This window comes from Neofelis nebulosa, chromosome 17 (genome assembly GCF_028018385.1).
Source record: "Neofelis nebulosa isolate mNeoNeb1 chromosome 17, mNeoNeb1.pri, whole genome shotgun sequence".
Classification (NCBI taxonomy): Eukaryota; Metazoa; Chordata; class Mammalia; order Carnivora; family Felidae; genus Neofelis; species Neofelis nebulosa.
In genome coordinates this window covers 13,794,102-13,820,044 of record NC_080798.1, presented here as the reverse complement: position 1 = coordinate 13,820,044, position 25,943 = coordinate 13,794,102, and the positions used below count along the sequence as shown (strand labels likewise).

At 45.2% G+C, this 25,943-nt stretch overlaps 2 long non-coding RNA genes and 1 pseudogene across 2 annotated transcripts in view; 2 read left to right on the top strand and 1 right to left on the bottom strand.

Moving 5' to 3' along the window:
• The first annotated feature begins 9,219 nt into the window (after positions 1-9,219).
• On the top strand, positions 9,220-11,764 carry LOC131500171 (nuclear nucleic acid-binding protein C1D-like; annotated as a pseudogene).
• Positions 11,765-16,755: 4,991 nt separating this feature from the next.
• On the top strand, positions 16,756-24,122 carry LOC131499551 (uncharacterized). Its single transcript, XR_009255947.1, has 3 exons — positions 16,756-16,890; positions 22,927-23,101; positions 23,527-24,122. It is a non-coding gene; the product is annotated as an uncharacterized LOC131499551 (long non-coding RNA).
• The window catches only part of LOC131499552 (uncharacterized), a 113,972-nt gene continuing 104,918 nt past the window's right edge, over positions 16,890-25,943 (bottom strand). Inside the window, exon 3 of the long non-coding RNA XR_009255948.1 lies at positions 16,890-17,174. This is a non-coding gene — a long non-coding RNA (uncharacterized LOC131499552). The remainder of the gene's footprint in view (positions 17,175-25,943) is intronic.

Below are 25,943 nucleotides of genomic sequence, written 5' to 3'. Positions count from 1 at the left end.
CCTGGGCGGAAATGAAGGTTTGGACACTTAACCGACTGAGCCACCCAGGTACCCCCTTTTTTATTATTTTTTTAAAGTATTGTTTTAGTTTTTATTTATTTTTGAGAGAGGGTGGGGGGAGGGTTGGAGAGAGGGAGACACAGAATCCTAAGCAGGCTCCAGGCTCTGAGCTGTCAGCACAGAGCCCGATGTGGGGCTCGAACTCACAGACTGCAAGATCATGACCTGGTTGGATGCTCAACCGACTGAGCCACCCAGGTGCCCCTATTTTTTTTTTTTAAAGATTTTATTTTTCAGTAGCCTCTACACCCAATGTGGGGCTTGAAGCTCCAACCCTGAGATCATGAGTCACCTGCTCCACTGATGAGCCAGCCAGGTGCTCCTTTTTACATTTTTATTTTTTCAAGTTTATTTATTTTGAGAGAGACAGAGACAGTGTGAGTGGGAGAGGGGCAGAGAGAGAGAGAGGGAGAGAATGAGAATCCCAAGCCAGCTGTGCATGGTCAGCACAGAGCCCAATGCGGGACTCGAACTCACAAGCCGAGAGATCATGACCTGAGCTGAAATCAAGAGTCAGACGCTCAACCGACTGAACCACCCAGGCGCCTCACATTTTTACATATATTTTTTAAAATTTTTATTTATTTTTGAGGGGGGGGAGGGGCAGAGAGAGAAGAAGATACAGAATCCGAAGAAGGCTCCAGGGTCTGAGCTGTCAGCAGCTGTCAGAGCCTGACGTGGGGCTCAAACTCACAAACTGCAAGATCATGACCTGAGCTGAAGTCGGACGCTCAACCCACTGAGCCACGCAGGCGCCCCACCTATTTACATTTTTAAATATGATGGCTAGAAAATTGAAAATCACGATCAGATCTCCGGTTTTTTTTACTATATGTCACTATTTCAGATGTTCGTTAAATGGAATGTGGGTGTGAGCACATGGACAGCGAGGGTTTCTAGGTGTTTCAGAGCTCCACCTGCAGGAGGCAGATATCTGTGGATGGCGGCCGAGGAGAGAAGTCCCCCTTGCTCATGTCCCTATTCCTGAGGTCTACGTTTGCAGAAAGGATGCCTATGTCAGCAGTGGGAGGGCTCCCGCCTAAGTAGAGACATCTCTTCAGGGGAGACATTTGGATGCTCATAAGATCATTACTCCCGGCGAAGACGAACATACGCTCACGTTTTTGTAATTCTTCATCAAACCACTTTCTAGTTGGGAGTGAGGATGTTCCCAGAGAAGTGATATGTTGGCGGAAGAGGTGCTGAGTCCCTGTCCGTGGGGATTTCCTCCTTAGAAAAACCTGCTGCTTTTTGTCCAGGGGAGTCCTGCAAGACTGGGAAGGGGGTAGGTACAGGGAGATTAAGGGGCTCAGGCTCCATCCCCAAACGGATCCTTCTTTGCCAACCTTAGCCAGGTCTGCGGCTGCGGGGAAATCTGCTGTGGGGGTGGGGGGAGAGCATTGAAAGTCAGACCCCAGCACCCAGGGAAGGAGAAAGACACCCCAAGAGCATACAAAGGAGCAGAGTTCCTCTCCCTCATGAGATACTCTAGAGAGAGGCTGAGGACAGTCTGGGGTCTCTCGAAAGCTCTGTCCAGGCTGTGCGAGTCAGATGACTCAGACCACCAAAAGCTGGAAGAGGAAAGAAACGGAATCTCTCCTAGACTCTCTGGGGGGAATGTGGTCCTGCTGATACTTTGATTTTGGATTCCTGGCGCCCAGAACTGTTGCAGAACAAACTTCCTCTTGTTTGAAGCTACCAAGTGTGTGGTAATTTGTTATGGCAGCCACAAGCTGCCAAACTAATGCAGTGTCCCCTTCCGAGGCAAGAAGACCACCCCCCCCCCCAATAGAAACAGGGAGATATGTCTTCCCAGCACTAGCTCCCTAATCCCTCAGATCCTGTGGGGCCCTGAGGAGACGCCTAATGCCTACGGCTGTCACATCCCCAGCACCCACCCCCACCACGCCCCCGCCACTGCATTCCCCATCCTGTTCTTGGCTTGAGCCCATTGTGCACAAAGACAGTCACTAACTAACTCTATCATCCCTCCTGGATTCAGACACAGGCACCTTCTGTGCAAAAGGGCTTCCCTCACCCCTGGGCCCTGGTATCTGCTGGAAGAACAGGACCCGGGTTCAGAGTGAGGAGCTCCTATTGTCACCTCCAGTGGGGATCGGCTAGGGGATGGTTTTTACAGCCTTTTTTTTTTTTTTTAAATGTATATAATTTATTGTCAAATTGGCTTACATACAACACTCAGTGCTCATCCCAACAAGTGCCCTCCTCAATGCCCATCACCCATTTTCCCTTCTCCCCCACCCCCCCCATCCACCCTCAGTTTGTTCTCTGTATTTAAGAGTCTCTTGTGGTTTGCCTACCTCCCTCTCTGTATCTATTTTTTCCCTTTCCCTTCCCCCATGATCTTCTGTTAAGTGTCTCAAGATCCACATATGAATGAAAACATATGATATCTGTCCTTCTCTGACTTATTTCACTCAGCATAATACCTTCCAGTTTCATCCACATTGCTGCAAATGGCACGATTTCATTCTTTCTCATTGCCAAGTAGTATTCCATTGTATATATAAACCACATCTTCTTTATCCATTCATCAGTTGATGGACATGTAGGCTCTTCCCATAATTTGGCGATTGTTGAGAGTGCTGCTATAAACATTGGGGTACAAGTGCCCCTATGCATCAGTACTCCTGTATCCCTTGGATAAATTCCTAGCAGTGCTATTGCTGGGTCATAGGGTAGGTCTATTTTTAATTTTTTGAGGAACCTCCACACTGCTTTCCAGAGCGGCTGCACCAATTTGCATTCCCACCAACAGTGCAAGAGGGTTCCCGTCTCTCCACATCCTCTCCAGCATCTATAGTCTCCTGATTTCTTCATTTTGGCCACTCTGACTGGCGTGAGGTGGTATCTGAGTGTGGTTTTGATTTGTATTTCCCTGATGAGGAGCGACGTTGATCATCTTTTCATGTGTCTGTTGGCCATCTGGATGTCTTCTTTGGAAAAGTGTCTATTCATGTCTTCTGCCCATTTCTTCACCGGATTATTTGTTTTTCAGGTGTTGAGTTTGGTAAGTTCTTTATAGATTTTGGATACTAGCCCTTTGTCTGATATGTCGTTTGCAAATATCTTTTCCCATTCCATCAGTTGCCTTTCAGTTTCGTTGATTGTTTCCTTTGCAGTGCAGAAGCTTTTTATCTTGATGAGGTCCCAGTAGTTCTTTTTTGCTTTTAATTCCCTTGCCTTTGGAGATGTGTCGAGTAAGAAATTGCTGTGTACATCCTCTTTTTTGAGGGTAATTACAGATTTTTATATAGTCAATGTGTTTCATTGATTCTTTTGATGCTGGAATCATCTCCAATTTGGTCATTGATTGGGGCAGAGCAAAATGCCAGGTGACATTTTCAAAAGAAAGAAAATTCTCCCATGGGGGAATAAGACAGTCAGGTCTCACCATTTCTGTAGGCTTTTTTTATATCTAGAGTTGATGTGGAATTCATATGGAGGATGAGCACAGCCATTTACCCTGTGAGGCAGGGCTGGCTTCACAGATTAGCAATCTGTGCAATCACACACTTAGAAGGGCCTGAACTGTCTCTAAAACTCTGCTTTTGGCATCCTGAGATTACTAATTAGTTTTGAACAAGGAGTCCTGCATTTTCACTTTATGTTGCGTCCTGCCATTTATGTAGCTGGTTGCCCAAGGAGTGACCATGGATTGATGGGCTCTTGTAAAAAGACAGGTTGAGGCACCAGGGGCTGCAATATGTACACTAGCCACCAGAGGGCGGCAGCACCCCAAGGTAACCTGGGGAGATGGGAAGGCGCACCAACATTTTGCCTTTTTCTTCTCTGTGTCTTTGTAGGTCTCTAAATGCCCCCCCCCCTTCTCTGTAGCTCTCAGCGGAATGTTTTCCAGCCCGAAGGTACTTTAGAGATACACATTTTAAAAAATTTGTTTTTAAATTTTACTTTAGAGAGAGTGTAAGTGGGAGAGAGGGGCAGAGGGAGAGAGAGAGACTCTCTCAGACTTGGGGCTCGAACCCACATTCTTAGGATCATGACCAGAGCTGAAGTCAAGAATCAGATGCTCAACCGACCAAGCCACCCAAGCACACCAGAATACACATTTACAATTTCACAATCCAAGGTGGGAAGCAGGGTGATCACAACTGTCTGACTCAAATATGAATAGCATTAAATAGATATAATAAGGTCTGTGCTAAACTTTGGTCTTAGGATAGTACTGCAGAGACGGGGAAGGGCAAAGTGTGTGTGTCATGGTGATGGGGAAGAAAGTACTTGAGTTCCCATTTTCTAAGAGGGAAGTGAAAAATCACTAAGTAGCCTCAGAGCATGTTGAGCAGAGATGACTGGGGTTCCATCCAGGGGAGCTGGTGCTGTTCCAGGGAGATCTACCCAGCATGGCCCCTGACAGAGAAGTCAGGTCTTTTCTGGGATCACCTTGAGACAGAACACACAGCAACACAGGGCTTATCAGGGCAATGTCTAACATGGTCAGCAATACAAGAAAGAACATCTGATGGCAGGGAGCCAGAACTGTTGTGCTCACAGTGTGAATATCAGGACTAGAATAAAAATTGCCTTGTTTGAGCTGCAGTGGGATTGTGTAACAAATCCAGATGTCCCTGGGGTTGTAGGCCATCCACATCAAAATGATATCTCTGTTCTGGCCAAGCCTTACACACCTGATTAAGATTCGTCCAAGAAGCCCAAACTTCTTAGGTCTTTGTCCATATGACATATGATGGGGACTGACCTTTTTCTCTATCTCTCACTGTTTTTTGAGTTAGGGGGATGGAATTAAAAACTCATGGGGCGCCTGGGTGGCTCAGTCGGTTAAGCGTCCGACTTCAGCTCGGGTCACGATCTCACGGTCCGTGAGTTCGAGCCCCACGTCGGGCTCTGTGCTGACAGCTCAGAGCCTGGAGCCTGCTTCGGATTCTGTGTCTCCCTCTCTCTGAACCTCCCCCGTTCATGCTCTGTCTCTCTCTGTCTCAAAAATAAATAAACATTAAAAAATAAAATAAAATAAAAAAATAAAAAAATAAAAACCCAACTCATAATCCTTGTTTGATTCATGACCCAGTATCATCACCAGTCTGTCAATGCCTGCCATCCTTTTTTACAGAAGTATTACTTATTTAATATTTTACTTATATATTTGGAGGCAGGCTCAAGTTGTAGCTTCCAGAAAGATCTCCATGTTGGGATTAGAGATAGAGATTGCTAGGGAAGCTGTTGCTACTTCCTGGAGAGAAAAACTGGAAAATCAAGACTCTTTATTGGCCTCAGGCCACAGCACCTCTACAGCCTCTCAGTAGCAACAAGATTGGGAACCACTGGCTCCACTGGCCTGAGTGCCTGGAGGCACAATGTGCATCTCACAACCCACTCTGCTTTTCCACATCACACACATATGGCTCTGCTGTCAGTCAGTCTGGGAATTGATGTCTATAGCTTGTCAGGCTTTGATGGGCTTTCCAAGGGGATTGGAGGAGAATGAGATAAGTCAATCTGGGCATCTCTCCTAGGCCTCACTGGGGCATCTCCACAATGGAGACCCAAGACCTTCATTCCTCCCTCCTCCCAGCCTGACCCTCCCCAGGTCTTCCTCTTCTCAGTCAAGGTCAAGAGCATCCTTCAGGTGCTCAGTTCAGGAAACTTGGCATTACCTTTGATGCCTCCATTCCATCACCAAACCTGAGATCTGTCCACAAAATATAAATAGAATCCAAACCACCATCATTCCTAAGTAAGGGTATTGTGACAGTCTCCTGACTGGTCTGCCCGTTGTCTCCTTGGGTACACTGTCCTGTACACCAATCTCCCCACTTAGGATCTCTGTTTCTCAGGGATGATTTCCTTCAAAACCCCAGGTCATTCTTCTTCTGTTCTAAGCCCTCCTGCTGTTCACATCTCAATCACACCAAAACCCAAAGTCCTCCCACAGCCCACAGGCCCTACATTGATGATACCTAGGGTGAGGATGGCCTGCTAGAAGACAAGAGTTTCTACCAGAAAGTCAATCAGCTCAACACTTTGGTTGAGAAAGTCTTGCAATGAAGAAAATGTCAGCTGAAAGAAACAGGGCACTTAGTGATGTGGCCCATCTACTGTGTGGCCCAAGCTCCTGAGCTCCTTGCAGATGACTCTTTGAGTGGCCCTGCCCCATCCACTCTGTTCCTGCCCTTCCTTCCCAAGTCATCGTACTCACCCGTGTGTTCCAGCCACAGTGGTTTCCTGACCCTTCCTCCACATTCAAGCCAGCTCCTGCCCCCGGGCATAGGTGCTTCTTGGAATAATCTTCGTGCAGAGATTTACATTACTGCTTCCTCCCTCTCTTCAGGTCTCACTCAGATGTCACCTCACCATGGTAGATTTCACTGAGCATCTTAGGGAAATATCCCCTTGTGATACTCTCACTCATTCTCCTTCACCCTATTTTGTTTTCTGTTAGATGACCTAGAAGACAGAAATACTGCTTTTTTATATCTTTTCTTCCAGGTTTATTGAGTATAGTTGACAGTCAATATCGTCTTAGTCCAGGTGCACAACATCCTGATGTGATATGTGTACATATTGTGAAATGGTCTCCGCAAGAAGTGGAGCAAACCTGCACCACCTCACAGAGTTACAAACTTTTCTCTTAGTAACTTTCAAATGTGTAAGATGGTATTGTTAACTATAGTCACCATGCTGTACATTATGTCTGCAGGACCTACTTATCCGGAGGATTTTATCTTGTTACCACCTTTCCTCCTCCCCACCACCCCTGCCTCTCAGGCAAGGTAGCTATAAACTGTTCTCTTTAAGATTCCACATATAGGGGCGCCTGGGTGGCGCAGTCGGTTAAGCGTCCGACTTCAGCCAGGTCACGATCTCGCGGTCCGTGAGTTCGAGCCCCGCGTCAGGCTCTGGGCCGATGGCTCAGAGCCTGGAGCCTGTTTCCGATTCTGTGTCTCCCTCTCTCTCTGCCCCTCCCCCGTTCATGCTCTGTCTCTCTCTGTCCCAAAAATAAAAAAAAAAAAAAAAAAAAAAGATTCCACATATAAGCGAGATAGTACAGTATCTGTCTTTCTGTGACTGACTGCTGCCACTCAGCACAGTGCCCTCAAGGTCCTTCCATGTTGTGGCAGATGGCAAGAGTTCCTTCTTATTTATGGCTGAATAATATTCCATTGTATAAGGTCCCACCTTTTCTTTATGCATTTAACACTTGATGGGCTTTTGCGTTGTTTCCCTGTCTTGGTTGTTGTGAATAAGGCTGCAGTCAACATGGGGGCTCAGATATTGTTTTGAAATAGTGATTTCATTTCTTTTGGAGAGACACCCAGAAGTGGAATTGTTACATCGGAAGGTAGTTCTATTTCTAATTTTTGGAGGACTCTCCATATTGTTTTCTACAGCGGTTGCACCAGTGCACATTCTGACCAACACTGCACAAGGCCTTCTTTTCCTCCACATTCTCCATATCACTTGCTCTCTCTTGTCTTTAGATACTGGCCACTCTAACTGTGGGGTGATTTTATTGGGGTTTTGGTTCGGTTTCCTGATGACTAATGATGTTGAGCACCTTTTAATGTACCTGTTGGCTAGCTGTATGTCTCCTTTGAGAAAATGCCTATTCAGCTGCTCTGCCCATATGAATAAGATCATTTGGGGGGTTAATTGCTTATGAGACATATGATTTGCAAATATTTTCTCCCATTTGGTAGGTCGCCTTTTCATTTTGTTGATTGTTTCTTTTTTTTGCAGAAGCTTTTTATTTACTTATTTTAATGTTTTTGAAGTACGTTTCACATCCAGAGCCCAACAGAGGCTCGAACTCATGACCCAGAGATCAAGACCTGACCTGAGCTGTGATCAAGAGTTGGACACTTTGCTGACTGAGCCACCCAGGTGCCCGTGCTGTGCAGAAGTTTTTAGTTTGTTGCTGTTGAACTTGCTTATTTTTTCTTTTTTTAATGTTTATATATTTTTATTTTGAAAGAGAGAGAGAGAGAATGAGGGAGGAGCAGAGAGAGAGGGAGGAGAGAATCCCAAGCAGGCTCTGCACCATCAGTGCAGAGCCTGATGAGGGGCTCGATCCCATGAACTGTGAGATCATGACCTGAGCCAAAATCAAGAGTTGGATGCTTACCCAACTGAGCCACTCTGCACCCCCCACACTTGTTTATTTATCCCTTAATTGTTGATGCTTTTGGTGTGAAGTCCAGAAACTTATCACCAAGTCTGATGTCAAGGAGCTTACTGCCTTTGTTTTTTTCTTTCTTCTTCTTTTTTTAAGTTTATTTATTTATTTGAGAGAGACAGAGATAGTGCAAGTGGGAAAGGGGCAGAGAGTGGGGAGAGAGAGAATCCCCAGCAGGCTCCATGCTGCCAGCACAGAGCCCCACCCAGGGAGGGAACCTACAAAACTGCGGGATCATGACTCAGATGAAAACAAGAGTTGGACACTCAACCGACTGAGCCACCCAGGTGCCCCTGCCTGTGTTTTTTTTCTATTGGTTTTGTGGTTTGAGGTCTTACATTCAAGATTGTAATCTGATTTGAGTGAATGTTTGTCTATGGTGTAGCTAGTGGTCTAGTTTCATTCTTCTGGATGTGGCCGTCCAGTTTTCCTAACACCACTTATTGGAGAGATGGCCCTGTCTCTACTTTATATTCTTAGCTGCTTTACCATTAACTAACTAATTTCAAACATTAACCCATTGCCCTTTTAGGACATACTTTTTCCACCACAAGTTGGTTTGAGGTGAAACCACTCAGATTGAGAAACTGTGTAAGAAGCCAATCGTGCTCAAATTAGAGAAGCTGTAGACTTTTCACACTCAAGATGATGTAGCACCCTCCTGTTACAGCCACACGTCAAAGAGCGGACAATATTGGAGCAGTTGCTCCAAGAGACTGAAAACACCATCAGGATCTGGCCCTTTCATCTTTTTTTTTTTTTCATTTATTTATTTTTGAGAGACAGAGAGAGACAGAGCACAAGTGGGGAGGGGCAGAGAGAGAAGGAGACACAGAATCTGAGGCAGGCTCCAGGCTCCGAGCTGACAGCACAGAGTCTGATGTGGGGCTCGAACTCACAAACCCCGAGATCATGACCTGAGCCGAAGTCAGACACTTAACCGACTGAGCCACCCAGGTGCCCCATGAGAGGCTGATGTTTAAATGCTTCCTTTTGATGATGAGGCAAAAGAGCCAGAACAATGCAGGCTGCCCATCCCCAGGTGAGCCTCAGGAGAGATGTTCCCACTAGGTGGTTGTTCCCCTCACACCCTGTCCCCTCCATGGTCTCTCCTGAGCCAGGGTCCTTCCTCTGGGACTTCAGATTCATCACATCCCTGCATCCCTGCCCATGTGTACCTGGCAGGTGTCTCAGCCCACCAGCAGGCAGGGATGCTGGGGCTTTGTGGACCCAAGCTGCAAAGACTCCTAGATAAAGGGAAGGTCAGTTTAACACGCCCAGGGCTACTGAGCCCAGTGTGGGTCCCACAGCCCAGGGCTGCGTGAGGGTCAAAAACGGAGAAGAAATCCAGTGTCTTAATGTGATTCCCTAAGGTAGCTTGAATCCAGAATGATGGCAGTCCCAAGAGCACCATCTGGCTCTCTGGGGTAAGGATGGGTGATTTTCCAAGATCAGTTGCTCTGGAACCATTTCCTGTGATTTGAAGTTCTCACCTGCTCTGAGGGGTGGGGGGCCCTCAATGCCCTATCCTGGGGCTTGTGAGTGGAAGGAAAGTCATCAAGAGGCATTTTCTGTTCGCTTTGAAAAATGTTCTCTTAGGGGAGGGGAAGAAAAAAAAAAAAAGAGGTTAGAGAGGGAGAGAGCCAAAGCATAAGAGACTTTTAAAAACTGAGAACAGGGGCGCCTGGGTGGCGCAGTCGGTTAAGCGTCCGACTTCAGCCAGGTCACGATCTCGCGGTCCGTGAGTTCGAGCCCCGCGTCAGGCTCTGGGCTGATGGCTCGGAGCCTGGAGCCTGTTTCCGATTCTGTGTCTCCCTCTCTCTCTGCCCCTCCCCCGTTCATGCTCTGTCTCTCTCTGTCCCAAGAAAAAATAAATAAAAAATGTTGAAAAAAATTAAAAAAAATAAAAATAAAAATAAAAAAAAATAAAATAAAAACTGAGAACAAAGTGAGGGTTGATGGGGGGGGGAGGGGAGGCTGGGTGATGGGCATTTGAGGAGGGCACCTGTTGGGATGAACACTGGGTGTTGTATGGAAACCAATTTGACAATAAATTTCATATACAAAAATTAAAAAAATAATAAAAAAAATAAAACCTGAGAATAAACTGAGGGTTGATGGGGGGGTGGGAGGGAGGGGGGAGGGTGGGTGATGGGCATTGAGGAGGGCACCTGTTGGGAGGAGCACTGGGTGTTGTATGGAAACCAATTTGACAATAAACTTCATATTTAAAAGAAAATGTTCTCTTAGCCTTAACCATCTCTTAATGCTGTGGGAGACTCCTCTCTCTTGTGCTGCTGCAGGCCACATGCTTCACCTTGGGGGCACTAATTCAGCTGAATATCTTCAGAAAAGGCAAAGGGTTTCTTAAATATAAGGGGGAACTTCAACAGACACAGAGAGAACCTGAGTTAGAAGGTTCCCAACCTGCTCAACTCTGGTGTCTGCCTCCTCATCCCCAGCCCTCATTTTTCCTTTTTTATTTGGTAATTAAATTTTTTATGTTAATTTTTTAAGTGGCTCTACATGGGGCTTGAACTCATGACCCTGAGATGAAGAGTCTCATGCTCCCTGTACTGAGCAAGGCTGTCACCATTTTGTTCTTCTCTCTTTCCTTTTTTATTTTGGAGGCACATCTTAGACTCCTCAGCTCTCTTGAATCTTTTGATCTGTCCCCCCTTCCATACTGCTATGTCCTCTACCGCTCTTTCCTTCCCTGCCCGGCCCTTCCCCTCCCACCTTCGCCCCTCAACTCTGGAGAGTCATTGGAGCTTTGAGCATCCTCCCCACTGTGGACTCTTGAGGGGCTCAGAGACCCCTCGAGCAACCATCTGGGGCGGAAACAGGCTGACGGGGAACAGGAAACAAAGCTCACCACGGACCCTGTGTACTTGTCACACCCCGAGCTTTTTCTTTGAAGGCAGGAAGTTCTCAAGGGCCCCAGGCTTCTTCACCCCAGTTTCTCCCTTAAAGAAATCTATCACACTTCATCTCCCGGAGACAGGAGTTGAAGGCCAACAAGGTGGCACAATGGCAGGGGAGAAATTGAGGAAGACTAGCCAGTGGAAATTCATGAGTATTTATCCACATTTGAGAATTCCATTGGTGTGTGGATGAGATCCTGAAGACCATGATGTCTGTTTCTAGAAACCAGTTGTTGCAGAGGTTGGGCCCCCTTCAACAAGCAAAAGTGGATTTCGCTTCTGCTTACACATGCAATTCAGCGTTTGGGGTTGATTTGGCAACTCAGGGAGTTTTTATTCTACGAACATCCAGTAAAGCAGGAATTGGAAAGAATCAGGGTATCCGTGAACAGAGTCAGGGAAATAAGAGACAAGAAAATGGCCGGCAAGCTGGACAGAGGTGCAGCTTTGGGATTTGTGGAAAATCCCCTTTGGGAACCAAAACAGAAAAGTGCATCCAAAGTTGCCAGAAAAGGAAAAAGTAAAAACGAAAAAAAAAAAAGAAAAAAAGTGAACCGTGTAGTTTTGATGTCCATATATTGAAAACGTACATCATTTTTATGGTTTTCCACAAAATCAAAGATTATGTGGCAATACAAGGTTTACATGTATTTTGCAATTCATATGTAAAATGTACATTTTGAATTTATTTGTAAAGCTAAATACTTTTCCCCAGAAAGATTATGTTATCTTTATTGATTTTCCCATAGAGCACTATGAAGTTTTTAACATTGTGGTATAGTTTATATTTATAGTTTATTACCTATCTTGACAGGACTCTTATGTTCCTGTACAGGTCAACCATTTAATAAGCAACCATGAAATTTAAGTTAAATGGTCTTTGTAAACATTTGTCTATTTTCAATGAATAATGATTTCGTGAAGTATGCCATCTGAAGACTGAAGTTATAAATACACCTGTTTTTGTTATGTAATATTAAGAAGACTTAAATGTGCACTTTTCCCTATGTAGTTACTTCATCCTTCTTTCATGATTTGGGGAATTGTTGCTTTTGTTGATATTTGAATCGTGAAATTAAGACTTTCGAATGCTATTTTCATTCTTGGAAATTTGCTTCGATGTCCCATTTAAGGTAGAATATGTTCTCACTCACTTTAGAAAGGAAATGAGGTTGTATATTGATGGCTGAATTTTGGCAGAAGAGCCACACTCTGTGAAAAAAAGGCTGTAAAGCTTGTATAGCCGAGTGCTTATTTTTCTCTTTTGTGTAAATTTGCCTTGGAAATTAGGAAGACAGCTTTTAGAAATCATTAGGAATAGAAGTCATTAGAAATTAGAAACTCATGAGGTTTTGTTCTTGTGCATTCTGCCCATAGTTCTCCTGGTCTCATTTTTCAGGTTTTTTAAATGACATGTTTTTGACGGGATATTAAGTACATACAAGTATTTTGAAACAAATTCCTATGTTATATCATGTCACTCAAGGGGAAGAAGAATCCAGAGGAGATTATATACTGTTTATATTCTGATTTATTTTTCTGGAATACTTGATACAGAGAATTCTGTGTATTACGATTTTTAATGTCTAAGTGCTTGAATTTCAATTATACGCTCCTAATGCTTTTCAGTCTTTGAAACCACATCATTATGTATCAGAATGCCATGTAGCGTCAAGGATTTTGTTTTTGAAAAAGAGGTTGTTAAAATTTTCTGTGTGATTAATACTCCGTAAGTAAACTTGAATAAATGGATTTCTTGATTTACGGTAGAAGCTATTGGAAACGGTCTTACATGTAATGGATCGTGTAAAGCATGTTGAACTCGTTCTGAGACACATGAAGAGGAAGTCACTGATAGACGCAGAGTCCTCTGGCTCAGATGTCAGACGATTTTTGAAATGGAAGGACACTGGGAGTTACTTCGTTCCTTTTTCACCTTCGTCTTCTGAAATTTCTAGCTGTTTTGAAAATGTAATCTTCAAACATGACAGAAATACATGTTCTTATGATCAAGTGTAAAAATAAGAAAGAAATCGATTCCAACTGATAGTAAAAAACACACAACATTGACTTTACTACCATCAATCCTTAACCGGTGGATAGGTCACTGGCGGTATGTAGATTCTCAGTGTTGCACAGCACGTCTCCAGCATGAGTTCATTTCGTGACTGAAAATCTACACCCACAGCTCCGTGTTCCCTCCTCCCCACCCTGACTGGAAGCACAGTTCTCTCTGATTTGACACATTTGACTAGTTTATATTCCTCACATAAGTGGAATCTTAGGCTAGTTTTCTTTCTGTGACGTGCTTAGATCACTCAGCAGCGAGTCCAGAATGACCTTCTTGTCGAAGACTGGACAACACTGCAGTGTGGACACAAGCCCCTTTCTTCACCCACTCCTCTGTCTGTGCACCTTGGGCTGCTTCTACCTCCTGAGTCCTGGGAATTGCACAGCAATGAACGGGGATGTGCAAGGGTCTCTTCCAAACTTGCTTTCAATTCTTATGGGTATAAAATCAGAAGGGAGACTGCAACATTATACGTTAAGTCTGTTAATTTGGAGGAAACTCCCACTCCGTTTTCGGGGGGGGGGGAAGGCTTTTGACCATCAGGAGCAGGGGCAGCAGCTCTCACAGCTGCCTGACAGGGTGCACAGCATGTGTGAAGACGACTGGGTGGGGTCTCCAAGGGAGCAGATAGATGCCTAGGACGGCCCAGTCCCCTGTCTGCCTATTTGTTGAGGGACCTGGGATTGAGAGGGGTGAGCTGGACCCTGCTATTTCCAAGCTCTGCTTGCAATGAGGAGCCTGAAGCCCCAGTGCAGTGCAGGCTCCACATCCCCAGGTCAGCCCCAGGACCCCCGGGTTTCCCCAGAAAGGGTTGTTCCTTGCCTTTCCTCCTCCACAGGGTCTCTCTTGACCCGAGGGGGGCTGTGTGGGAACCTTCAGAGTTTCTCCACTACCACCACCACCCCACCTGAGAATGAGCCCCCTGGAACATGAGTTCTGGGGGCCCTAAACCTTCCCCTAGCTCAGACTTCAAGGCACCTGGCTCTCCTCTGGCCAAATTTGGACAAATGCCCTGAAGCTGGTCAAGGTGCCTTCAATCAGCACCTTGTTTGAACTCCTCTCACCTTGATCTTCTGTTGGAGAGATGAGACATCCCCAAAGACCTCTTGGGACACTCACCACAGAGGTTCAGCTTTGGAAACCACCCCCACCCCACCTCCATTCAGCAATTCTCATCCAGGCTTCACACCCTCCCTTTTCCACCCTACCCCCACAACCACGAGCTCTCCTTGGTATCACTGAGATTTTTCCTACCTCCTTTTTGGGTCCTGGCCACAGACCCTGAGCCACACAAGAGAAAGAAGTCAGGCTAGAAGCGGCGCACGAAGGCTTCAGACACCCCATGTGTTGATAAGAAGTTTATTTGTCCAGTGTGCCAAATCAGAAAGAACCGAGGCTGCAAAGCAAAAGAAAAGTTCATCTGAAGTTTGAGAGATTGGCAGCTAGGAGACACAGATTCTACAGGACCAGAAACAGCTCAGAGCTGGAAGGAGAAAGAGTTGATCAAGGGAAAACCCGAAGCTTGTTTAAGTGTTTTTGAAAGAATTATGCCTCCTTCAGCAGAAGGAAGCAAGCTAGCTTTCTTCCGAGAAGTGCCGCAGAATGTCCCATTTGTGGTTGGCACAGGCTACAATGTCACGTTGCATCCAGGTGGGGACATATACAGGACCATCTTTACAGCGGTCTCTGAGCTCCTTGCTAAAGATTCTTAACATTAGTGATTCAGTTTCAATGTTTCAGTGAACAGTTGTGAGCCGGTCTTATTTGTGAGTCTGATATAATTTTATAATCGTAATTTTGTAATTCCTTTTAGAATTTCTCATTTGAAACACAAGTGATGACTCACGGAGAGAGCTGAGAATACATATATGGTCCACTCAGTGTAGATAAGCTGGTAAAGTAGTTTGCTCTCTTCCAGATGACAAGTATTTCCCCAGAGAGCCTGGAATGCACACGTATAACAGCAGCTAAAGCACAACCACTTCTGTGGGTTTAGGAAACATCTTGTTGTCTCGAAAATAATGTCGTATATTTGTAAAGAATTTTTTGACCATCAGACTGTGTACAATGGAAGCAAGATTGCTCAGGATGTAAACAACGGTCTTCTTCAACAGAAAGTGGCACATCTTTTTTAACCAGTCCGTGAATTTTTGTTGGTTCTCAACACACGTCATGTACAAGTTTGGTATAGACATTGTTATCTTATGCATGACAATGTTAGATATCATTTCCAGTGTGAATTCCACGACCCAAGGTTTGATATTGAACATGCTGGAGTTGGTAGAGGGCACAGGAGGTTTGCACTCGTTCGCTTCGGGCCAAAAGACCGAAGAGAGCTTAGAGAGCCAGCCTTTTATACTTTCTGGAACCAGTCACTCTCTGACGTCCCGCTCCTACACACAGGCAGGAGCCAATGAGCTTGTCCCACGTGTGCCAGCAGCCATTTGGCGGAGGCAAGAAAACAAACAAAAAACAAAAAACAAAAAACAAAAAACAAAAAACACAGAAAGTGAATTGTTTCCCCTGGTCGTTGCTGGCCTAGATTGGATAGTTATATGTAGGGATTTTTTTACAAGGGGGTTTTGGTGACCGTGGTTACACTGATGGAAAGGCAGGATTTGGGGTTCTTTCTGTGAAGAGGACAAAATTCTCCCGGTTGGCTGGTCTGCTCTTAGTGGGAGGTTTGAAAACATGTCCTTTGTGGTCCCTGTAACCCCCCCTAGAAGGCAAGGTTCTGTCATGTTCAAGGTTCACGACACTGCTCACCCAAGGTGGAGCAGAACAGCAATGGATTCCATCACAGTGATGCAGATTGATCATGGATGGGGTTTGGAGTGTTGTTTGTGCTTTTGTGTTCTGAGGTCTGGAGAGGAGGAAGACCTGTCTCTCTGCTCTGGAGCTGTCTAGAACTCGTTCAACATAGAGAGTCCCATCTAGACACTTCAAGGTTGTGAGGGCAATCAACCAGAGGAGAACACTTTTTTTAGTTTCAAAGCAAGGAGAAGGCATAGGTAACTGTCGATCAGGGGTGTAGGTAAGTGTTGATCACCGAACGTGGTGGATGCATGGCTGTTTTTCTGATCTTCAACTGGGAGGGCCACGTTGACACAGATGAAAACATTTCAGCCTAATGTAAACATTAGATTTAGCCTTCTGTCGATCTCTAAAACAGAAACACAGATTGTTGGGTTCTGTTGCGAGATATTTTTTTCAATGTTTATTTACTTTTGAGAGAGAGAGAGAGAGAGAGAGCGAGCGCCAGGGAGGGGCCGGCAGAGGATGTGGGGTGGGCTCTGGGCTGATAGCAGAGAGCACAATGTGGAGCTGAAACTGACAAACAGTGAGATCCTGACCTCAGCTCAAGTCGGACACTCACCTACAGAGCCGCCCAGGCGCCCCAGATTGTCAGGTGTTTAAATCAGCAAGGCTTTCTAGATTTCAACAAAGAAACGGTGACAAAGAAAGCTGAAGTCTCCAGTGGAATGGCAGCTAGTAAACGTAGACGAAATAGTGCAGTGAGCCGTTCGGTTTCCTCCAAGATTTAACAGATATGAACGTTCTAGAATTTGGCCTCCGGTCTCCTTTGCCAAACAAAAGGCAACAAGCTGCATCATATCGGACACCAGCGCCTTCTCCCTTGCTGTCCTCCTTTGCCAGAGGTAACGACTTGCTGGTGGGTGAGGGTCTCATCCTATGTAGGAAAGTTTTTACAGCGATTTCACCCGTCCTTTTTATATATGTTTGTATTCATCAATAGTCCGTAACATAGTTTCATGTTCTTATTTTACAGAAATGGGTCATAAGCTAAGTATTTTTTGCAGCAGGCTTTGAAAAGCCTCTGAAGTCTTTTTTTACGTACCTCACTGTTGTTCTAGGAATCTCCTTCATTTCATCTGCTGGGCAGGGTCTCAGCGGAGGAAGAAAGAAGACCTGTATTCACATGCTGTTGTAGGAAAAAGTAATTTGGTAACTCTTGATGGGTTTCATTCCCAATACAATTTTTGCAGGCTTTTTGGGAGACATGTATGAGGTCAATTCTTGTCTTTCTTTTTCTTTCTTTTTTTCTTTCTTTCTTCCCTGTCTTTAATTTTTTTTTAATGTTTATTTATTTTTGAGAGAGACGGAGACAGAATGGGAGTTGTTTAGGGGCAGAGAGAGAGGGAGACACAGAATCCAAAGCAGGCTCCAGGCTCTGAGTTGTCAGCACAGTGCCCGACGCGGGGCTCAGGCTGACAAGCTGTGAGATCATGACCTGAGCCAAAGTCGGACGCTCAACCGACTCAGCTACCCAGGCGCCCCTCTTCCCTGTCTTTAAAAAGCCACTTGGAATCCACTCTTTTGGTAGAAGACATGAGCATATGCCTCTCAGAAATGAGACGGCAAGCTAGATGGGAAGCTCATCTAGCAGGAAGGATAGAGAATATTGGAGCAATGTAAGAAGCTTGGTGTATGTATATACAAAATGTGGTAAAAAATTTTTTTCAAGCACAAATGGAAACTGTATGAATATTTGCCACATACTGGGCCAAGACTGCAAATTTTCATCAATGCACAGACATGGAAGGCTCTATAAACCCTGTGGTCGGTAGTCAGAGAACAGAATGAAAAGTATAAGCTGAAAACAACTCCCTGAATGGAAACCATGTGTTTGTAAAACTCCTGCCTAATGAGAAACTACAATGGCAGTGTCACAATATGTATAACTGACAGAAAAATACTTTACAGAGAACACACAGGATGCAACCCAGGGGAGCCTGTGGGGAAATTTTAAATGTTAAGATGCTTAAAAGCAGAAAAAAGGAGCAAGGAATAAAAAATAGCCAGAAGAAAAGCATGACAGTAGTCCTAATAACCAACCTAATACGAACTTGAGTTACTATTTTCTTATGTTTATTTATTTGTTTTGAGAGAGAAAGAGAGAGCACATGCCCAAGCAGGGCAGGGGCCGAGAAAAGGAGAGGCAGAATCCCAAGCAGGCTCCTCACCGTCAGCGTCAGAGCCGGTGCTGGGCTACAACTCACAAAGTGCCAGATCATGACCTGAGCTGAGATCAAGAGTCAGACGCTCAACTGACTGAGCCCCTCAGGCACCACTTGAGTTACCATTTTGAAATTTCCATCATTTCAATGGGGAGATTTTACACATTTGTGACCTTATTTATTCTAACCTTACGCATACTCTTGAGAGAAAGAGCGAACACATTCCCAGCTCTTACCGTGAGACTAGAATAACCTTGACCCTCAAACCAGAAAAAATACGGAAAGGAAAAATTACAGGCCAAGAGCAGCATACACAAACCTCCTACAGAAATAGGAACCACAGTCCAGCAGTGAATGGAAAAGATCACGTGCGTGAATGTGAGGTTTAGTCCAGGAATGCAGTTAGGTTAACAGGAGAAAATCAGTGTAATTCACAGCTTTAATGGTTGAAAGAAGGAAAATTATGTGACTTTTTGAAAGATACATTAAAAAAAATTCTATGTAAAATTCAGCTACATTTGATGACAGAAACCCGTCAACAGAAATAAAATGAAACTTTCTTAAACTGATAAAGCGTGTGTACAAAATGGTAGAGCAAACGTAATTTTAAGGTCAGGCAGCCAGGCTCGGGTGGGCTGCCAACACTGACTTGTAAGGGTGCGTATAGGGTCCTTGAGCGCGCCGAGCCAGACACATAAAAGAAAAGGTCTGAGAAGGAAAAGTGCAGAAACGATGTCATAATTCACATGTGAGAAGTTCTCAGAATCAGTCCTGTAGTTTCCCAAGAATGCCTGATAGGAGATTCACATGTGAGGCTGAATGACATTGCTTTATAAGAGCAAGTGTCATTTAAATAATATTTATAGCAGCAACCGGAGAATAAACAAAGAGCTTTGTAAGCAAGGCCTTAATTTATTTACCACCTAAAACTTGACTGAACATGAAAGTTTGCTGTTAAGTGGCAATAACTAACAGAGGACAAATCACCAACAGAAAGGAAAGAGATACCAGGGAGTGTCGGGATCGGGAAGACTCCGCTTGGTGGAATAGCTGTTCTCCCCAAATTATCTGGACAATTACGAACTTCCCAACAAAAACTGTCATTGTTTTCTTTCCACTGGACAAGGGAATTCTAAAATTAAAGAGCTTAACAAAGGGCCCCGAAGAAGTGTAACAAGGTGGCAACGGCCCTACTAGATAGATATCAAGATGGATCACCGAGCCACACTATAGAAAACTGGTGCTGTGGCTCCACTGGGGACCTGAATATGGCATCGGCCACCATCCTACACACACATCGACACTTCATAAGGGAGGTGGCCTGACAGATAAAGTGGGGGAAAGAAGGCAGTTTTTATAAATGAGTCTGAAAAATTGATCACACACACACACACACACACACACACACACACACACACACAGCCTTGGGAAATTATTCTAAATTAGGTAGAGGAACAACCAATGTAATGGTAAAAATATGAGTTCTATATTACACTTAATGTCTCTTTAGAAAGGATACTATACGAAAGAGATGTGCAGCACACATAGTTGGCAAAGCATGCCATCCACAATATATAAAGATCCTTGCAATAAAGAAAAACAAACCAATAGAAAAGCTTGTAGATGTCACCCATAGGAAGTTGTGTGGTGTCATAGCAGACGTGAACGGGGAGGAACATTCATAGTGGCAGTGTTTGTATAACATATGAGCAAAAGCAAAACATCCCAAATGTTCACCAGTTACCAATCAGTGAAAGAAAATGTGATAAGTTCTTACGATGGGAGATGCAGAGACCATTGCCATCCAGGCACACCTGTGGGAGTGAATCCTGGGAATTTTTCCTGAACAAAGCAAGTGGCATGAAATTCAGTGTAATTTCATTTTTGTGAAGGTCAACAACGCTCAATATGAAATGTATGGTTTTTAAGGTTACAGCATGTTGTTGAAAAAGAAGACGTGTAAAGGTAGGGGAATATTTTGCAGAATATGGCGGGGGGTGGGTTGGGCTGGCAGGGGGACTGGTGACAGCATCCATGGTGTGTGAGGTGCTGGTTCTCTTCTTCCTTGAGCTGGGTAAAGACTCATAGGGAGTTCTGTGGGGTTTTGGCGTTTAAAAAAACTTTTTCAATGTTTATTTATTTTTGAGAGAGAGAGGAAGCAGAGTGTGAGCAAGGGCAGGGAGGGGCAGAGAGAAAAGAGGGAGACCCAGAACTCGAAGCAGGCTCCAGGCTCTGAGCTGACAGCACAGAGCCCGACACGGGGCTCAAACTCACGAACCGTGAGATCATGACCTCAGCCGAAGTCAGACGCTCAGCCGACTGAGCCACCCAGGTGCCCCTGGAGTTATTTTTAAAAATAATTGTTGCTTTCATTCCCTGCACAGATGATATAAGCAATTATTTTGGGCATATCCAATAGTCAATATGAAAACAAGAAAAAGGGGTGCCTGAGTGCCTAAGTCAGTTAAGCATCCTACTTTGTCTCAGGTCATGATCTCATGGTTGATGAGTTCAAGTCCCGCATTGGGCTCTCTGCTGACAGTGTGGAGCCTGCTTCAGAATCTCTCTAGCTCCCTCCTTCCTTCTCTATCTCTGTCAGTCCCTCTCTCTCTCTTTCAAAATAAAGAAAGAAACTAAAAAACATAAATTCTACTTGATCATGATAATTTTTCATCTATTTGTTTCCTGTTATTATTAACTCTGCATTTGGTTTACTAACATTTACTTTGATTTTTTTATGTGAGTTTTTATAAAGTTTATTTTATTTTTGAGATAGATAGAGAGCAAGCAGCAGAGGGACAGAGAGAAAGGGAGAGAAAGAATCCCAAGCAGGCTCTGTGCTATCAGCACAGAGAAGACTACAGAGTACCCGATGCAAGGCTCCAACTCATGGACTGTGAGATCATGACCTGAGCCGAAAGCAAGAGCTGGACCCTAAAGTGACAGAGACACACAGGCACCCGTTGTCTGCGTATTTGTAGGTGAAACTGGCCCATGGTTTTCTTATCTGGTTTTGGTATGAAGCTATTCAAGTAGCCTCATGTACTGGGCTAGGAAGTATTCTTCTTGTAAAACTTTTTATTCTTGGAGGAGTCTGTTGAAGGTTATCTTTAACTTGAAGGTTTGTTAACTCTCACCCATAAAGACCATCAGGGCCTGGTACTGTTTTTTTGACCGAGGGAAATCAGCGGGTCACGTTTTAATTTTTTAATGGTTATTGCTCTATTCATATTAAGACTTTTGTTTTGAGGTAAGTTTTGGTGATTGACATTTATTTTGATAATTGTTCATTTAATCCATATGTGAAAATACATTGGCATAGTTTTTGCGGTAGTCTCTGATAAATTTTACAACCTCTCTTGCATCTTCCTGATAAGTCCTTAAAGATTTTTATCAACGCATCAATCGATCCCTTTCTCTCTGTGTCTGTTTCTGTCTTTCTATCCGAACACCATGGTTTCGTGGGAACTGTACAAGGTAGAGGGAAACTCGCAGCAAAGATTCTCTCCTGGACCAGACTTTAGTCAGGCTGTCTCAGCCATTTGCTTAAGGAGGTCTGACTTGGGCTTCAGGTCCAGTTTGTTCAAGAAACCTGTGAAGGCTGCTGAGCCATAATCCTCCCCCCGTGATATCTGAGCACCCTCCTTTTCTGACCAAATTCCTCACCCCAGCAGCATCTGCTAGGTAGTACGTGATCACTCCCGCTATCTTCAGTGAGAACCCTGTTAGGTCTTCTTGGCAAGAATTACTCTGCCTTCTTGGTAAATTTCCACCCGCTGACTGCCCCACCCTGCTCCTTGGCTATAAGTCCCATTTAGTCTTGTTGATTTGGAGTTGAGTCCAATCTGTCCCTCCTACTGCAAAGCCATTGTAGCAGTCGGCCTCAATAAAGTGTGCCTCAACATGAGTAATGACTATCAGAATAGGTTTTCATTAACACATGGAAACACGTGATTACAGTATGGTTGATGAGGGCTAGATGAAAGTACATAACAGGGGCTGTGGGGTTACAAGGGAATCGATGAGGGGCTTGTAAAGTTTCAAGACTTTGGAAAATAGTAAGACAAGTGACGAGATGATGTTCAGAATGAAACAAAAGACTAGAGAAATAACAAATGGGGGAGACCGAGAGAAAGGAGCCCACCTTTATGGACAGGGCAAGGAAGGACCCCTTAGAGCAAGTGTCCAGGAGAGCTTAGCTGTCTGATGGGTATTTCAGTATTTTACGTCCAAAATGAAGCTCCTGAGTGTTTCTCTTTCCCTCAAGTTTTCCCTGAAATACTACCTACCCCAGTTCCCAATATCATAAAATGGTACCATTGCCCTCTGTGTGTTGAACAAGCCAAAATCTTGATAAGGAGCAGTGAGGACCTTGCATTGTGGATGCACTTTTCAAGTGTGTTTGGGGATATGCGGTGCTGGAGATGGATGCCTTTCCAGCACTTTCTAGCATGTGGCCTGTGAGGTTTGTCCTGGAGTTCTGATGGCTGGACTCAGGAAACCCGTCAGTGGGGATACTTTCAAGGAGAGCAAGGGCTATAAGAAAAGTGTAAAAATAATGATAATTTACATAAAAAATAAGAGTTCTGGCTGAAGAAGTACAGTGGATGTTCCTCATAATCTTCAGTGTTGGAGAAATAGGACAATTCATACATTCTTTCAGTGTTGAAATGCATTAGTTGACAGGAAAATCCAAACCTTTAAACTTTGTTTCAGGTGAGACAAGCTGAGCGTCATCGCCAGAAAGAAGGCAGCTGACAGTTCACTTCCAATGTGACTCTTTTCTCCAGATGATACTTCCGTGTGACCCAAGGCAGTGAGGTCCCCAGAAACCCAGAGTGAATTCTGTGTTATCTGATAGAACGTCTTACACTTGGACTCAGAGACTCAGGTGGGTACCTGCAGGTCCATGTGTTGCATCCGGACCCAATGAGTTTTCTGGTTTGCTGGTCACCAGAGATACCCGAGGATGTTCCTTATGCCCCAGCATTGGCCTGTTCCCTTTCCCTTTCTGTCAGCACAGGACCCCCATGGGGACCCTGAAGGTTCCTAGAACATGGTTGGTCACGGGTCTCTGAGGATGAGCTACCATGGACGCCGTGAGACAGAACCTGCGTGCTGGCAGGTGCACACTCCCAGGCTCTCACAGATCACCCCGGACATATGTCAACATCTATGTTCTTATTCGTGGTTGTGTGAGGACACCTGGTGTCTGAGGGGAGAAGGGAGGATTAGGCTTTTGAGTAATGGTGTGTCTGCTTCTGCCAGTATCCTGCTGATGGTGGATTTTTATTTGTGGTTTTGTTTGTTTTTTAGTATATTCAAACATGAGGAATTGGAAACAAAAGATAATCAGGAGAAAATGTAGTTTGGATTATTTTATTCTACTCAGACCCATAAAGTAGAGACGTGCAAGAAATATCAGTTGAACACAGGAAACAAAGAAGAGGGAAGGATGCAAGTGGTTAATAGTGACCTGACCGGTGACTCTGACTCCTTAGCTTCAATGGATAGCACCGTGCTGGCCACCAGCAGGGCGGCCAGGAAACAGCGTCCCAGGCTGTGGCTCAGGAAGGGGCTGTTGCAGGTGGGACCTCGCTCCGGTCCGTGTGCTCTGTCAGCTGTCCCACTGCCCACTCAACTCCATCCCCACCTAGTCTGGAGACCTCCCAGCCCAGGAGAACACCGTGCGGATCGTGTCCTGCTGGACGGACTGATCCTCTCCTCCCACTCCCCTCTGGCCTCTCACAGAAGCTGGGATCCAGCTGAACCAGTGCTCCCAGCCCCTCTCGGCCACCTTAACTGCACATGTAATTCAAACGTTCACTTCTGGTCTTCACACAGGCTCAGCCTGCACACATCTCCTTCTTCTATTAAAAGTCTTTCCCTACACCTGGCTGCTGAAGCAAGAATCATGAGAGTCACTATTGAATTCTTCTGCTCCTCCCTGTGCTTTGTGGAACCTGTTAGCAAAGCCTCCATAGGCCCCCCAACCTGCCCCAATATTCCTCCTATTTCTCTACCACCTTCTTGTCCACACTGACCGTGAGTCCACATCGTCATTTCCTACATGGACGTGACCGATTCTAAGCAGTCTTCCTAGGGGATTAAGTTCCTACTGTAGCTGTAACAAATTACCACAAACTTAGTGGCTTAAAACAACACAATTTGTTAATCTTAGTGGGCTTTTAAAAGCTATTTATTTATTTATTTATTTATTTATTTATTTATTTAGAGAGGGGAAGGGGCAGAGACAGAGAGAGAATCCCAAGCAGGCTCCACACTGTCAGCACAAAGCCCAAAATGGGGCTTGAACCCACGAACCGTGAGATCATGACCTGAGCCGAAACCAAGAGTCGGATGCTTAACTCACTGAGCCACACAGGTGCCTCAATCTTATTGTTTTTATTTTACTGTTAGGTTAGAAGCCTGACAAAGATATCTCCATAGGGATCCCCCTGTATAATCTCCCTATTTGAAGGCCCACCCATTGACAACCTGAATTCCCCATTGCTATGCCCAGTCCCATGTTCACAGGTGCTGGGGACCAGGGTGTGGACATCTTGGGGCATCACACTTCTGCCTACCACACTCAGTTTCCATTGTCTCCTCTCTCTGGGGCCTTCTCCACCCGGCAAGTACAGCCATACCACTTTAAATGAGTCTGAATAATTGCTCATACACACAACACACACACACGCACGCACGCACACACACACATATACACACACACCCCTTAGGGAACCTACAGGATCCTGGACAGCTCCAGGCAGGCAGCAGCAGCAGAACAGAGGAAATAATCCACATGATATCCCTGGGGTAGGTGTGTCTGAGGGTGGGGACCTGCAGGGAGGCAGGAGGGCACCGTGGAGCTGGGCACTGGTGCCCAGGGAGGAAGCAGGACTATGCCCAACAGAGAACACATCTCTCTGCAGCAGCTGTGCACGGAGGGTCCCCTGGGCCAGTGTCTTGGCCCCAATACCTAACGTGCGCTAGGGTGTGGAATTTGCCATCTGTGCCCCAAACGGGTGAGATTGGGGTTGACAGCGACATCCAAGGGAAACTTTTAATTCCAAACTCAAAAGCCTGTGCCTTGAAAATAAGAAAACACCCATGCATTCCTTATTAAATCCCCAGGGCAACACTACCCACATTTAAATTAGCAGCAAGTTGAAGCACCTGGGTGGCTCAGTCAGTTAAGTGCATGACTACGGCTCAGGTCATGATCTCACGGTTTGTGAGTTCAAGCCCTGCATTGGGCTCTGTGCTGACAGCTCAGAACCTGGAGGCTGCTCTGGATTCTGTGCCTCCCTCTATCTCCACCCCTTCCCTGCTCATGCTATATCTGTCACTCCCTCTCAAGAATAAATATTAAAAACTTTTTAGGGGCGCCTGGGTGGCGCAGTCGGTTAAGCGTCCGACTTCAGCCAGGTCACGATCTCGCGGTCTGTGAGTTCGAGCCCCACGTCGGGCTCTGGGCTGATGGCTCGGAGCCTGGAGCCTGTTTCCGATTCTGTGTCTCCCTCTCTCTCTGCCCCTCCCCTGTTCATGCTCTGTCTCTCTCTGTCCCAAAAATAAATTAAAAATGTTGAAAAAAAAAATTAAAAAAAAAAAACTTTTTAAATAAATAAATTAGCAGCAAGTTCAGTCATCTCCCTGGCTACTCGCCCACAGTGGACTTGCAGGCACACAGAGTGGCCAACAAGCACCCTGCATCCTCTCCTTTGCTCAGC